This window comes from Phyllobates terribilis, unplaced genomic scaffold (genome assembly GCF_046119375.1).
Source record: "Phyllobates terribilis strain yellow unplaced genomic scaffold, ASM4611937v1 Scaffold_74__1_contigs__length_7073193, whole genome shotgun sequence".
NCBI lineage: Eukaryota > Metazoa > Chordata > Amphibia > Anura > Dendrobatidae > Phyllobates > Phyllobates terribilis.
In genome coordinates this window covers 3,777,719-3,793,227 of record NW_027362834.1, presented here as the reverse complement: position 1 = coordinate 3,793,227, position 15,509 = coordinate 3,777,719, and the positions used below count along the sequence as shown (strand labels likewise).

Sequence of the window (15,509 nt, the reverse complement as noted above, 5' to 3'; positions counted from 1 at the left end):
AGCAACCCTCCTGCTAAGGGTAGACAGCTGCTCGTTCCACCCCCCCCCCGCCTTAATTGGTTCTCCTCCCTTCCAACGGTGTTGAGGCGGGTGGGAACAGCCGGGGGTTGAGGGTACTGTGCTAAAAGAGGTGGAGTTATGCAGATCTAAAACGCGTGGATTGCAGCAGCAGCAAGCCGAAAAGTGCAGGCATGTGAGGGATCTAGAGGTTGACAGCATGTCTTCTTAACGGGAGTCCAGGTGGCCATCTCCACAAATGGACTTTTCAGAATCCTTGGGTGGCACCGTAGTCGGAAACCAATTCTGGTTATCGCTTCTCGGCCTTTTGGCTAAGATCAAGTGTAGTATCTGTTCTTATCAGTTTAATATCTGATACGTCCCCTATCTGGGGACCATATATTAAATGGATTTTTAGAACAGGGAGATGGAAAAAGAGCTTGCTCTGTCCACTCCACGCATTGACCTGGTATTGCAGTATCTCCAGGACCGGTGCACCCCTTCTTTAATGCAGTTTCTAAAATCAGAAAGAATTGAATTCAATGCTTTTTGTTCATTTTGCTTGTTTGTCGGATTTTGGGATGGACTCTTTGGCTTTGCTTTTCTTCTCCTCATTGGATTTTTCATGTTAAAAGTTGCAGAAGCCAGATGACAAGCTCATTTTGGTTCAACTTCAGCAACTGTGCATTGCATTGCCATGTAATGTAATGTAATGCAATGCTATCTATCTAGCTCTCCCTCTATACTTCCTTTTGGATAAACAGACATATTAGGCAAGCATTTTGGAGCTTTCACCTAAATAACTACAGGTGGTGAGATAAGCTGCACAATATAATTGACCTTTCAGTATATTGTTGCACACACACCATCTATTTAGCAAATGCCCTTGTTATCAACAGCAGCCTTTTAAACTCACCTGAGCTAACAGGTATGTGAGCTGGTTACTCTGCTGCGCTTAAAATTACTTTTTGGTTTGCTACAATGCCTTTTCTGAAACGTTGTCTCCCTCTGCTGGAACACTGACTTCTTTCATTTAATGCCTGCAGACTATAAAAGAGAAACCAACCCAAAAAGTTTGGTTGATTAGTCTGTGGCATTCTTTTAAACTGTTGCTTATGGCGGTCTCTGTGAGCTTCTCAGTGACATTCAGCCATCCAGGTATCCCGCCTGCAGTAGAGGGAATGTGGCAATGGAACGCTGGCTGCGCGTGTCATAATAGGCTCTGAGCCTTTATATACCTGCGCACAGCAGTAGCCACCTTCAGTCTGCTGCTGGACAGCCAGCAGCAGCAGCAGCAGGAGAGGTAATTAATCAGCAACCCTCCTGCTAAGGGTAGACAGCTGCTCGTTCCACCCCCCCCACCGCCTTAATTGGTTCTCCTCCCTTCCAACGGTGTTGAGGCGGGTGGGAACAGCCGGGGGTTGAGGGTACTGTGCTAAAAGAGGTGGAGTTATGCAGATCTAAAACGCGTGGATTGCAGCAGCAGCAAGCCGAAAAGTGCAGGCATGTGAGGGATCTAGAGGTTGACAGCATGTCTTCTTAACGGGAGTCCAGGTGGCCATCTCCACAAATGGACTTTTCAGAATCCTTGGGTGGCACCGTAGTCGGAAACCAATTCTGGTTATCGCTTCTCGGCCTTTTGGCTAAGATCAAGTGTAGTATCTGTTCTTTTAAGAACACAAGAGCTACGATCTACACTTGACGAGAGCGATCGAACTCAGAAGGAGAAGAGCTTCGGAGCCCAGCTGACATCGGAGAAGGAAGGCGGATATCGGTGGGAGGAAGAAGCTCTAAAGAATCCAGAAGAAGACGAAGACTCGGAGAAGAATTGGGCTGTCCTGTGGAATCTTCGAGGAAGAAAATCATCGAGACAAAGACCTTTCGGGGAATTTGTCCAGAACACGACGGGAGAAGAATCTGCATAGCTCCACCCATTCCGGGAAGAGTTCCAGATCCAGCTCCAAGAAGTAACTGCAGGAGGAAAGCCATGGCAAGCGCTGCGAGGAAGGCCGAAAAGAAGAGCCTGGAGCCGGGGACAGCCAGGAGGGCCCAGCCAGGAGCCGATTCTGACCCCAAGGACTCTGCCTCCACGAATGGCCAGCAGAAGGGACCCCAGAAGCCCCGCCACGAAGCTCCAGCCCTGGAGCCATGGATGCGGCAGACGGTGGCCCTGAAGCTGAAGGAAGTGGATGGGAGGGTGCCGGACATGTCCTCGGACGTGTTCTGCCAGAAGATGCTGCTGGATCGAGGCTTCTCCAGGTCGGACACCCTCAGCATCCAGACCTTCTTGACGGGGATCTTCTTCGTCACCTTCGCCACTGTGAACACCTGCAGGAGGTTCTGGGAAATGGTAAGCGCAAAAGGACCGGATAATTCTTTCTCTGCCTTTACAGGTAGCTGCCCTATCCAGAGGGACGAAAGGAGGATCACGGTCTCCATGCGCAACCCGCACACCCCAGGCCAAGACATCTGTACCTTCCTGAGACGCTTCTGTTTGGTTGTGAAGGAACCCTCTCACATCCTGAATGGACTCGGCTTCTGGACAGGTAAGTGGTCGGTGACCGTTAGACTTCACAGGGACCTGGCGTACTCAGACGGACTTCGGCACCTGCCCCCGACATTCTCCCTGGGCAACTCCTACGGCCTCATCTATTACCCGGACATGCCGCGGAACTGCAGGAGATGCGGCAAGAACGGCCACGAGATGAAGAACTGCAAGGAGGATGCCTGCAGGATTTGTCGAGTGACGGGACACAGCTCGAAGGACTGCCCGAAGAAGACGTCCTGCAACCTGTGTGGGCTGGCGGCTCATCTGTACAAGGATTGCCCCAAGCGTGAGAGATCCTGGGCATCGGTGGTTGCGACGACCCCTGCTCCGGAGGACAAGGCCCCGACGACCAGGCCTGTGAAGGTCAAGGACGCGACGACCAAGGCCCCAGCGGCCAAGGCCGAGACGACCAAGGCCAAAGCGGTCAAGGAGTCGGTGGCCAAAGCCGCAGCGACGGTCCCAGCAGCTCCGAAGCAGAAGAAAAAGTCAAAGGAGGGTAAGAGTTCTGTCACCCCTCTCTCGATCCCTCCCCCTGCCACCCCTGTCCAATCCCCCCCCACCCCGGCCACCCCTGCTGAGGATTCCACTTCCTCTTCCTCCTTCCCCTACTCCTCAGCAGGTGTCCTTTCCCCTGCCCCGGCAGCCACTCTCCCTCCCCAGACCATGGTAGCGGTGGAATTAACCTTTCCTCCACCTGCCGCTATCTATTCCGAGGAGGATTTTCCCCTTCTTGTCTCCCCAGTTCCAACTCGGGGAAAGAGGAAGGTGGAGGACAGCCCTGCTACTGAATCCTCCAAAAAGAAGATTCTGGATTTCGTAGGCGAAAAGGAGGATACCCTCCCTGAGCCAGAAGAGATGGAGCACATGGTTGAGACCCTGGTGGCCGAGCCAGAAGAGGAGGAACTGGTGGTCGCCGAGATCGAGGCCGCGCTGCTTGACCAGATGGAGGAAGAGGGCCTGCTGGTGATCCCGTCACCAGCAGTCAACACCGACGAGGGACCACCCGACCGGAGTGGTAACTAAGGTGTATTGCCTGCGCTAACTTTTTCTTTTTTCCCTACATGATGGCTAATATTAACTTATTTTCCATTAATGTCAGGAGCATCAAGGACAAGTTCAGACGTCAGACTATTTATGCCTTCCTTACTTCCCAGTTGTGTGATGTTTATATGTTGCAGGAATGTTCCCTTCCCTCCTCTAGGTCCTTCAAACATCTGGCCAGGGAGTGGTCCCACGGTCCATCCTACTGGTCCGGTGGGGGTGACTGCAAGTCTGCGGGGGTCGCAATTCTGATCAGGGGGGGCGCATTCACGCTTGAGTCCGTCCAGGAGCTCATCTGCGGCAGGGCTCTTGTTGTAGATGGCAACTGGGCGGGAGAACCTGTCAGGTTCATCAACGTGTATGCGTCCCCACTGAAGAATGAGCGTTTGGAGCTTTTCCAGACCCTGCGGCTTCAGCTTGCCACCACCAGGACCTTAGTGATGGCCGGGGATTTCAACTGCCCCATCGAGGAGGATGGTCGTAGTTCTGGCACATCTGCCAAGTTGGACATCACGTCCAAGCTGCTCATCGAGATGGTAACCGAGGCCTCTCTTCAGGACGTGGTGGGCTCCATGGGGAGAGGCTCCACAAACTATTCGTGGAGCCGACCCGATGGCTCACTCCGCTCCAGGATTGACTTTGTGTTCACCTCTCGGGCAGTCAGGCAGAGTAGGCACTCGATGGTCCCCTGCTTCTTCTCCGACCACAGAGCCATTCACTTACAAGGTGTCCTCGGCGACGGTTTTCCGTCCGGCCCCGGCTCCTGGAAGCTGAATTGTGCTCTGCTGGCTCAGGATGAAGTCGTGGAGGAGCTGAGAGCAGCCTACGCAATGTGGCAGTCCTACAAGGGTAGCTTCCAAACAGTCTCTGATTGGTGGGAATATGTTAAACTTGAGTTTCGCTGTTTCTTTCAGGCCAAGGGTCGACAACAGGCGTGTGAGAAGAGGAGGGACTTCAGAGGGCTGCAGCGCGAGCTGCGGTCGCTGCAGGACCTTCTTCACTGCGGCTGGGACGTGAGGGAGGAGCTGGAGGAGACCAAGAAGAGCCTGAAAAGGCACTTTGAGGAGGAGTCCAAGCGAATCGTCTTCCGTTCCAAAGTGGAGAATCTGGAGAAGGGTGAGAAATGTAACTCATTCTTTTTCAGGAAACTTCATGCCGGTCACACGCCCCTGAACGAGCTGCGAGACGAGAGCGGAAACATGCGACGTGGGAAGGAGGACGTGATGAGGGTCGTCAGCGACTTCTACAGCGAACTCTACTCCCACAAGACTACCGACCCCGACGCTGCTGATAAGTTCCTGTCAGGTATCACTAACCATCTTGATCCTGCAGGCACGGCAGCCTTGGACAAACCTCTGATGGTGGGCGAATTGCTCTCTGCCGCTAAATCCTTTAGGACCGGCAGGACCCCGGGCAGTGATGGTCTTCCAGCGGAGCTCTATGTAGCGCTGGGAGACCTCATCTGTCCGGACCTGTTGGACCTGTACGAGGAGATGGTGGTGGAGGGTAGAATGCCTCCATCTTTGAGGGAAGGAATGGTCACGATCCTGTACAAGCGGAAGGGAGAGAGGTGCGACCTGAGGAATTGGCGTCCCATCACTCTGCTCAACGTGGACTACAAGATCCTGGCCAAGACGATGGCGACACGACTTAAGACGGTCATCGGACGGATTATCCACCCGGACCAGACCTGCGGCATCCCTGGACGTCGCATCGCAGACAGCCTCGCTCTCGTGCGGGACACGGTCGAGTACATCAAGGTCCGCCGCGCACACGCGGCCCTGGTCTCCTTGGATCAGGAGAAGGCCTTCGACCGGGTTTCCCACGAGTTCATGGGCCGAGCTCTGCACCGGTTAGGTTTGGGTAACATGTTTTGTTCGTATGTCCGTCTGATGTATTTTGATATCCACAGCTCGGTGTTGGTGAACGGCTGGAAGACTGACCCCTTCCCTGTCCTCTCTGGGGTCAGACAAGGCTGCCCTCTATCACCTCTTCTTTTTGTTTGTGTTATAGAACTCTTCGCAGAGGCTATCCGGCAGAATGGAGAGATCAGAGGGATCACCGCACCGGGTCCGGGACGACACGAGGTCAAGTGCTCGCTCTACATGGACGACGTCACCGTCTTCTGCGCTGATCGTGGTTCAGTCGACGCCCTCGTCCAGACGTGTGAGAGGTTCGGCCGGGCTTCAGGGGCCAAAGTCAACTGCAGGAAGTTGGAAGCCATGCTCTTCGGGGATTGGCAGCCGGCCTCCTCCGCCCCCTTCCCCTTCAACATTCAACCGGATTTCCTCAAGGTGCTGGGAGTCTGGTTCGGGAAGGAAGGAGCGGCCCTCAAGTCCTGGCAAGAACGCTTGGCCAAGGTGAAGCAACGGATCGGACTCTGGAGCCTCAGACACCTCACTTGTGAGGGTAAGGCACTCGTCCTGCGTAATGAGGTCCTGCCCGTCTTGCAGTACACGGCGCAGGCCTGGCCCCCACACGTCACTGTGTGCAGGGCCATTACCAGGACAGTGTTTCACTTTGTCTGGGGATCCAAGATGGACAGAGTCAGGCGGGCCGTCATGTACAAGGAGCCTCGCAAGGGTGGGAAGGGCGTTCCAGATATCCCCACCCTCCTGCGATCCTCTTTTGTGTGTGATTGTGTCCGCCGGACTTTGCAAGTCAAGAATGGCTCCGCGGGCAGGTCCATGTCTCGCTTCTTCCTGCTTCCTCTTTGGAGGCGACTCGGCTGGGACAAGTGGGACAGCTCCTTCCCCTACAACTGGACGACGCCATGGTTCTACGGAGACGTCGTTCGATTTGTGGGGGAACATCAACTGGAGGGACTCAAGCCCGACTTGTGGAAGCCCAAAACTATCCACAAGCTCATCAGAGCCAAGGATGACGTGGAGAACATCACAGGACTTCACCAGGACACGCTGGAGACTGTGTGGACAAATGTGTCGTCTGACAGGCTGACCAACGGGCACAAGGACTTGTCGTGGATGGCGATTCAGGGCGGACTGCCCGTCCGGTCATTCATGCATGCCCGGAACCTGTGCAAGACCCGGTACTGCCAAAGATGCCCCTTCGTGGAGGAAACATCTTTGCACACTTTTTGGGACTGCGGATTTGCACAGCGCCTGTTGACTGCCCTTGAGGACGACCTGAGGAACTCTGTCCCCAGGGCGAGCCTATCGCACCATTCTGTGTTTTACGGACTCTTCCCTGGGGTTCATACCGTCGGAGCCATCCAGGAGGCTTGGCGCCTTATGAACTGCTTCAAGGATGCCGTTTGGGTCGCCAGGAACCGGCTCATCTTGAGGAGGGAGAGGATGTCCATCCAGGACTGCCGCAGGCTGATCCACAGCCTGCTCAGAGACTATTCCATCGTGGACAGTACGGAGGACGAGGATGAGGACTAAACCCCTCCTCCCCCTCTCCCCTTATGTGTCTTGTCTTTCAATAAAGCTTCGGGCCTGTGATTTTCCCCTCCCCATCCCCTTTTTCCCAATCCCCATCCCTTTTCACGGTTCGTCGTACTGTATTGATTGACATGCTTTTTCTTTCAGATTGAGTGTTTTGTGTAGCATAGGGGTGTGATGTGTCTAGTTAGTGCGTCGTATCCTCATGCTATGTAAATATGATGTAGAATTCTGTGTGTACTGGGCTGCGGCACTGTACACTGTCTGTTAACTTATTTTTTTGTGCTAATAAAAGATATATTCAATAAAAAAAAAAAAATTCTGTTCTTATCAGTTTAATATCTGATACGTCCCCTATCTGGGGAACATATATTAAATGGATTTTTAGAACAGGGAGATGGAAAAAGAGCTTGCTCTGTCCACTCCACGCATTGACCTGGTATTGCAGTATCTCCAGGACCGGTGCACCCCTTCTTTAATGCAGTTTCTAAAATCAGAAAGAATTGAATTCAATGCTTTTTGTTCATTTTGCTTGTTTGTCGGATTTTGGGATGGACTCTTTGGCTTTGCTTTTCTTCTCCTCATTGGATTTTTCATGTTAAAAGTTGCAGAAGCCAGATGACAAGCTCATTTTGGTTCAACTGCAGCAACTGTGCATTGCATTGCCATGTAATGTAATGTAATGCAATGCTATCTATCTAGCTCTCCCTCTATACTTCCTTTTGGATAAACAGACATATTAGGCAAGCATTTTGGAGCTTTCACCTAAATAACTACAGGTGGTGAGATAAGCTGCACAATATAATTGACCTTTCAGTATATTGTTGCACACACACCATCTATTTAGCAAATGCCCTTGTTATCAACAGCAGCCTTTTAAACTCACCTGAGCTAACAGGTATGTGAGCTGGTTACTCTGCTGCGCTTAAAATTTCTTTTTTGGTTTGCTACAATGCCTTTTCTGAAACGTTGTCTCCCTCTGCTGGAACACTGACTTCTTTCATTTAATGCCTGCAGACTATAAAAGAGAAACCAACCCAAAAAGTTTGGTTGATTAGTCTGTGTCATTCTTTTAAACTGTTGCTTATGGCGGTCTCTGTGAGCTTCTCAGTGACATTCAGCCATCCAGGTATCCCGCCTGCAGTAGACGGAATGTGGCAATGGAACGCTGGCTGCGCGTGTCATAATAGGCTCTGAGCCTTTATATACCTGCGCACAGCAGCAGCCACCTTCAGTCTGCTGCTGGACAGCCAGCAGCAGCAGCAGCAGGAGAGGTAATTAATCAGCAACCCTCCTGCTAAGGGTAGACAGCTGCTCGTTCCACCCCCCCCCCCGCCTTAATTGGTTCTCCTCCCTTCCAACGGTGTTGAGGCGGGTGGGAACAGCCGGGGGTTGAGGGTACTGTGCTAAAAGAGGTGGAGTTATGCAGATCTAAAACGCGTGGATTGCAGCAGCAGCAAGCCGAAAAGTGCAGGCATGTGAGGGATCTAGAGGTTGACAGCATGTCTTCTTAACGGGAGTCCAGGTGGCCATCTCCACAAATGGACTTTTCAGAATCCTTGGGTGGCACCGTAGTCGGAAACCAATTCTGGTTATCGCTTCTCGGCCTTTTGGCTAAGATCAAGTGTAGTATCTGTTCTTATCAGTTTAATATCTGATACGTCCCCTATCTGGGGACCATATATTAAATGGATTTTTAGAACAGGGAGATGGAAAAAGAGCTTGCTCTGTCCACTCCACGCATTGACCTGGTATTGCAGTATCTCCAGGACCGGTGCACCCCTTCTTTAATGCAGTTTCTAAAATCAGAAAGAATTGAATTCAATGCTTTTTGTTCATTTTGCTTGTTTGTTGGATTTTGGGATGGACTCTTTGGCTTTGCTTTTCTTCTCCTCATTGGATTTTTCATGTTAAAAGTTGCAGAAGCCAGATGACCAGCTCATTTTGGTTCAACTTCAGCAACTGTGCATTGCATTGCCATGTAATGTAATGTAATGCAATGCTATCTATCTAGCTCTCCCTCTATACTTCCTTTTGGATAAACAGACATATTAGGCAAGCATTTTGGAGCTTTCACCTAAATAACTACAGGTGGTGAGATAAGCTGCACAATATAATTGACCTTTCAGTATATTGTTGCACACACACCATCTATTTAGCAAATGCCCTTGTTATCAACAGCAGCCTTTTAAACTCACCTGAGCTAACAGGTATGTGAGCTGGTTACTCTGCTGCGCTTAAAATTTCTTTTTTGGTTTGCTACAATGCCTTTTCTGAAACGTTGTCTCCCTCTGCTGGAACACTGACTTCTTTCATTTAATGCCTGCAGACTATAAAAGAGAAACCAACCCAAAAAGTTTGGTTGATTAGTCTGTGGCATTCTTTTAAACTGTTGCTTATGGCGGTCTCTGTGAGCTTCTCAGTGACATTCAGCCATCCAGGTATCCCGCCTGCAGTAGACGGAATGTGGCAATGGAACGCTGGCTGCGCGTGTCATAATAGGCTCTGAGCCTTTATATACATGCGCACAGCAGCAGCCACCTTCAGTCTGCTGCTGGACAGCCAGCAGCAGCAGCAGCAGGAGAGGTAATTAATCAGCAACCCTCCTGCTAAGGGTAGACAGCTGCTCGTTCCACCCCCCCCCGCCTTAATTGGTACTCCTCCCTTCCAACGGTGTTGAGGCGGGTGGGAACAGCCGGGGGTTGAGGGTACTGTGCTAAAAGAGGTGGAGTTATGCAGATCTAAAACGCGTTGATTGCAGCAGCAGCAAGCCGAAAAGTGCAGGCATGTGAGGGATCTAGAGGTTGACAGCATGTCTTCTTAACGGGAGTCCAGGTGGCCATCTCCACAAATGGACTTTTCAGAATCCTTGGGTGGCACCGTAGTCGGAAACCAATTCTGGTTATCGCTTCTCGGCCTTTTGGCTAAGATCAAGTGTAGTATCTGTTCTTATCAGTTTAATATCTGATACGTCCCCTATCTGGGGACCATATATTAAATGGATTTTTAGAACAGGGAGATGGAAAAAGAGCTTGCTCTGTCCACTCCACGCATTGACCTGGTATTGCAGTATCTCCAGGACCGGTGCACCCCTTCTTTAATGCAGTTTCTAAAATCAGAAAGAATTGAATTCAATGCTTTTTGTTCATTTTGCTTGTTTGTCGGATTTTGGGATGGACTCTTTGGCTTTGCTTTTCTTCTCCTCATTGGATTTTTCATGCTAAAAGTTGCAGAAGCCAGATGACAAGCTCATTTTGGTTCAACTTCAGCAACTGTGCATTGCATTGCCATGTAATGTAATGTAATGCAATGCTATCTATCTAGCTCTCCCTCTATACTTCCTTTTGGATAAACAGACATATTAGGCAAGCATTTTGGAGCTTTCACCTAAATAACTACAGGTGGTGAGATAAGCTGCACAATATAATTGACCTTTCAGTATATTGTTGCACACACACCATCTATTTAGCAAATGCCCTTGTTATCAACAGCAGCCTTTTAAACTCACCTGAGCTAACAGGTATGTGAGCTGGTTACTCTGCTGCGCTTAAAATTTCTTTTTTGGTTTGCTACAATGCCTTTTCTGAAACGTTGTCTCCCTCTGCTGGAACACTGACTTCTTTCATTTAATGCCTGCAGACTATAAAAGAGAAACCAACCCAAAAAGTTTGGTTGATTAGTCTGTGGCATTCTTTTAAACTGTTGCTTATGGCGGTCTCTGTGAGCTTCTCAGTGACATTCAGCCATCCAGGTATCCCGCCTGCAGTAGACGGAATGTGGCAATGGAACGCTGGCTGCGCGTGTCATAATAGGCTCTGAGCCTTTATATACCTGCGCACAGCAGCAGCCACCTTCAGTCTGCTGCTGGACAGCCAGCAGCAGCAGCAGCAGGAGAGGTAATTAATCAGCAACCCTCCTGCTAAGGGTAGACAGCTGCTCGTTCCACCCCCCCCCCGCCTTAATTGGTTCTCCTCCCTTCCAACGGTGTTGAGGCGGGTGGGAACAGCCGGGGGTTGAGGGTACTGTGCTAAAAGAGGTGGAGTTATGCAGATCTAAAACGCGTGGATTGCAGCAGCAGCAAGCCGAAAAGTGCAGGCATGTGAGGGATCTAGAGGTTGACAGCATGTCTTCTTAACGGGAGTCCAGGTGGCCATCTCCACAAATGGACTTTTCAGAATCCTTGGGTGGCACCGTAGTCGGAAACCAATTCTGGTTATCGCTTCTCGGCCTTTTGGCTAAGATCAAGTGTAGTATCTGTTCTTATCAGTTTAATATCTGATACGTCCCCTATCTGGGGACCATATATTAAATGGATTTTTAGAACAGGGAGATGGAAAAAGAGCTTGCTCTGTCCACTCCACGCATTGACCTGGTATTGCAGTATCTCCAGGACCGGTGCACCCCTTCTTTAATGCAGTTTCTAAAATCAGAAAGAATTGAATTCAATGCTTTTTGTTCATTTTGCTTGTTTGTCGGATTTTGGGATGGACTCTTTGGCTTTGCTTTTCTTCTCCTCATTGGATTTTTCATGTTAAAAGTTGCAGAAGCCAGATGACAAGCTCATTTTGGTTCAACTTCAGCAACTGTGCATTGCATTGCCATGTAATGTAATGTAATGCAATGCTATCTATCTAGCTCTCCCTCTATACTTCCTTTTGGATAAACAGACATATTAGGCAAGCATTTTGGAGCTTTCACCTAAATAACTACAGGTGGTGAGATAAGCTGCACAATATAATTGACCTTTCAGTATATTGTTGCACACACACCATCTATTTAGCAAATGCCCTTGTTATCAACAGCAGCCTTTTAAACTCACCTGAGCTAACAGGTATGTGAGCTGGTTACTCTGCTGCGCTTAAAATTTCTTTTTTGGTTTGCTACAATGCCTTTTCTGAAACGTTGTCTCCCTCTGCTGGAACACTGACTTCTTTCATTTAATGCCTGCAGACTATAAAAGAGAAACCAACCCAAAAAGTTTGGTTGATTAGTCTGTGGCATTCTTTTAAACTGTTGCTTATGGCGGTCTCTGTGAGCTTCTCAGTGACATTCAGCCATCCAGGTATCCCGCCTGCAGTAGACGGAATGTGGCAATGGAACGCTGGCTGCGCGTGTCATAATAGGCTCTGAGCCTTTATATACCTGCGCACAGCAGCAGCCACCTTCAGTCTGCTGCTGGACAGCCAGCAGCAGCAGCAGCAGGAGAGGTAATTAATCAGCAACCCTCCTGCTAAGGGTAGACAGCTGCTCGTTCCACCCCCCCCCCCCGCCTTAATTGGTTCTCCTCCCTTCCAACGGTGTTGAGGCGGGTGGGAACAGCCGGGGGTTGAGGGTACTGTGCTAAAAGAGGTGGAGTTATGCAGATCTAAAACGCGTGGATTGCAGCAGCAGCAAGCCGAAAAGTGCAGGCATGTGAGGGATCTAGAGGTTGACAGCATGTCTTCTTAACGGGAGTCCAGGTGGCCATCTCCACAAATGGACTTTTCAGAATCCTTGGGTGGCACCGTAGTCGGAAACCAATTCTGGTTATCGCTTCTCGGCCTTTTGGCTAAGATCAAGTGTAGTATCTGTTCTTATCAGTTTAATATCTGATACGTCCCCTATCTGGGGACCATATATTAAATGGATTTTTAGAACAGGGAGATGGAAAAAGAGCTTGCTCTGTCCACTCCACGCATTGACCTGGTATTGCAGTATCTCCAGGACCGGTGCACCCCTTCTTTAATGCAGTTTCTAAAATCAGAAAGAATTGAATTCAATGCTTTTTGTTCATTTTGCTTGTTTGTCGGATTTTGGGATGGACTCTTTGGCTTTGCTTTTCTTCTCCTCATTGGATTTTTCATGTTAAAAGTTGCAGAAGCCAGATGACAAGCTCATTTTGGTTCAACTTCAGCAACTGTGCATTGCATTGCCATGTAATGTAATGTAATGCAATGCTATCTATCTAGCTCTCCCTCTATACTTCCTTTTGGATAAACAGACATATTAGGCAAGCATTTTGGAGCTTTCACCTAAATAACTACAGGTGGTGAGATAAGCTGCACAATATAATTGACCTTTCAGTATATTGTTGCACACACACCATCTATTTAGCAAATGCCCTTGTTATCAACAGCAGCCTTTTAAACTCACCTGAGCTAACAGGTATGTGAGCTGGTTACTCTGCTGCGCTTAAAATTTCTTTTTTGGTTTGCTACAATGCCTTTTCTGAAACGTTGTCTCCCTCTGCTGGAACACTGACTTCTTTCATTTAATGCCTGCAGACTATAAAAGAGAAACCAACCCAAAAAGTTTGGTTGATTAGTCTGTGGCATTCTTTTAAACTGTTGCTTATGGCGGTCTCTGTGAGCTTCTCAGTGACATTCAGCCATCCAGGTATCCCGCCTGCAGTAGACGGAATGTGGCAATGGAACGCTGGCTGCGCGTGTCATAATAGGCTCTGAGCCTTTATATACCTGCGCACAGCAGCAGCCACCTTCAGTCTGCTGCTGGACAGCCAGCAGCAGCAGCAGCAGGAGAGGTAATAAATCAGCAACCCTCCTGCTAAGGGTAGACAGCTGCTCGTTCCACCCCCCCCCCCCGCCTTAATTGGTTCTCCTCCCTTCCAACGGTGTTGAGGCGGGTGGGAACAGCCGGGGGTTGAGGGTACTGTGCTAAAAGAGGTGGAGTTATGCAGATCTAAAACGCGTGGATTGCAGCAGCAGCAAGCCGAAAAGTGCAGGCATGTGAGGGATCTAGAGGTTGACAGCATGTCTTCTTAACGGGAGTCCAGGTGGCCATCTCCACAAATGGACTTTTCAGAATCCTTGGGTGGCACCGTAGTCGGAAACCAATTCTGGTTATCGCTTCTCGGCCTTTTGGCTAAGATCAAGTGTAGTATCTGTTCTTATCAGTTTAATATCTGATACGTCCCCTATCTGGGGACCATATATTAAATGGCTTTTAGAACAGGGAGATGGAAAAAGAGCTTGCTCTGTCCACTCCACGCATTGACCTGGTATTGCAGTATCTCCAGGACCGGTGCACCCCTTCTTTAATGCAGTTTCTAAAATCAGAAAGAATTGAATTCAATGCTTTTTGTTCATTTTGCTTGTTTGTCGGATTTTGGGATGGACTCTTTGGCTTTGCTTTTCTTCTCCTCATTGGATTTTTCATGTTAAAAGTTGCAGAAGCCAGATGACAAGCTCATTTTGGTTCAACTTCAGCAACTGTGCATTGCATTGCCATGTAATGTAATGTAATGCAATGCTATCTATCTAGCTCTCCCTCTATACTTCCTTTTGGATAAACAGACATATTAGGCAAGCATTTTGGAGCTTTCACCTAAATAACTACAGGTGGTGAGATAAGCTGCACAATATAATTGACCTTTCAGTATATTGTTGCACACACACCATCTATTTAGCAAATGCCCTTGTTATCAACAGCAGCCTTTTAAACTCACCTGAGCTAACAGGTATGTGAGCTGGTTACTCTGCTGCGCTTAAAATTTCTTTTTTGGTTTGCTACAATGCCTTTTCTGAAACGTTGTCTCCCTCTGCTGGAACACTGACTTCTTTCATTTAATGCCTGCAGACTATAAAAGAGAAACCAACCCAAAAAGTTTGGTTGATTAGTCTGTGGCATTCTTTTAAACTGTTGCTTATGGCGGTCTCTGTGAGCTTCTCAGTGACATTCAGCCATCCAGGTATCCCGCCTGCAGTAGACGGAATGTGGCAATGGAACGCTGGCTGCGCGTGTCATAATAGGCTCTGAGCCTTTATATACCTGCGCACAGCAGCAGCCACCTTCAGTCTGCTGCTGGACAGCCAGCAGCAGCAGCAGCAGGAGAGGTAATAAATCAGCAACCCTCCTGCTAAGGGTAGACAGCTGCTCGTTCCACCCCCCCCCCCCCCCGCCTTAATTGGTTCTCCTCCCTTCCAACGGTGTTGAGGCGGGTGGGAACAGCCGGGGGTTGAGGGTACTGTGCTAAAAGAGGTGGAGTTATGCAGATCTAAAACGCGTGGATTGCAGCAGCAGCAAGCCGAAAAGTGCAGGCATGTGAGGGATCTAGAGGTTGACAGCATGCCTTCTTAACGGGAGTCCAGGTGGCCATCTCCACAAATGGACTTTTCAGAATCCTTGGGTGGCACCGTAGTCGGAAACCAATTCTGGTTATCGCTTCTCGGCCTTTTGGCTAAGATCAAGTGTAGTATCTGTTCTTATCAGTTTAATATCTGATACGTCCCCTATCTGGGGACCATATATTAAATGGATTTTTAGAACAGGGAGATGGAAAAAGAGCTTGCTCTGTCCACTCCACGCATTGACCTGATATTGCAGTATCTACAGGACCGGTGCACCCCTTCTTTAATGCAGTTTCTAAAATCAGAAAGAATTGAATTCAATGCTTTTTGTTCATTTTGCTTGTTTGTCGGATTTTGGGATGGACTCTTTGGCTTTGCTTTTCTTCTCCTCATTGGATTTTTCATGTTAAAAGTTGCAGAAGCCAGATGACAAGCTCATTTTGGTTCAACTTC

At 49.2% G+C, this 15,509-nt stretch overlaps 7 non-coding genes and 2 pseudogenes across 7 annotated transcripts; all 9 read left to right on the top strand.

Moving 5' to 3' along the window:
* Positions 1-309: 309 nt before the first annotated feature.
* Positions 310-500, top strand: LOC141195272 (U2 spliceosomal RNA). Its single transcript, XR_012267871.1, has one exon. It is a non-coding gene; the product is annotated as a U2 spliceosomal RNA (small nuclear RNA).
* Positions 501-1,620: 1,120 nt separating this feature from the next.
* On the top strand, positions 1,621-1,718 carry LOC141196421 (U2 spliceosomal RNA; annotated as a pseudogene).
* A 5,544-nt stretch (positions 1,719-7,262) lies between these two features.
* LOC141196397 (U2 spliceosomal RNA) lies at positions 7,263-7,463 on the top strand (annotated as a pseudogene).
* A 1,121-nt stretch (positions 7,464-8,584) lies between these two features.
* On the top strand, positions 8,585-8,775 carry LOC141195271 (U2 spliceosomal RNA). Its single transcript, XR_012267870.1, has one exon. It is a non-coding gene; the product is annotated as a U2 spliceosomal RNA (small nuclear RNA).
* Positions 8,776-9,894: 1,119 nt separating this feature from the next.
* Positions 9,895-10,085, top strand: LOC141195270 (U2 spliceosomal RNA). The gene has a single exon (XR_012267869.1). It is a non-coding gene; the product is annotated as a U2 spliceosomal RNA (small nuclear RNA).
* A 1,120-nt stretch (positions 10,086-11,205) lies between these two features.
* Positions 11,206-11,396, top strand: LOC141195269 (U2 spliceosomal RNA). Its single transcript, XR_012267868.1, has one exon. It is a non-coding gene; the product is annotated as a U2 spliceosomal RNA (small nuclear RNA).
* A 1,122-nt stretch (positions 11,397-12,518) lies between these two features.
* LOC141195268 (U2 spliceosomal RNA) lies at positions 12,519-12,709 on the top strand. The gene has a single exon (XR_012267867.1). It is a non-coding gene; the product is annotated as a U2 spliceosomal RNA (small nuclear RNA).
* A 1,122-nt stretch (positions 12,710-13,831) lies between these two features.
* LOC141196193 (U2 spliceosomal RNA) lies at positions 13,832-14,021 on the top strand. The gene has a single exon (XR_012268757.1). It is a non-coding gene; the product is annotated as a U2 spliceosomal RNA (small nuclear RNA).
* Positions 14,022-15,146: 1,125 nt separating this feature from the next.
* LOC141196097 (U2 spliceosomal RNA) lies at positions 15,147-15,337 on the top strand. Its single transcript, XR_012268663.1, has one exon. It is a non-coding gene; the product is annotated as a U2 spliceosomal RNA (small nuclear RNA).
* The last annotated feature ends 172 nt before the right edge of the window (positions 15,338-15,509 follow it).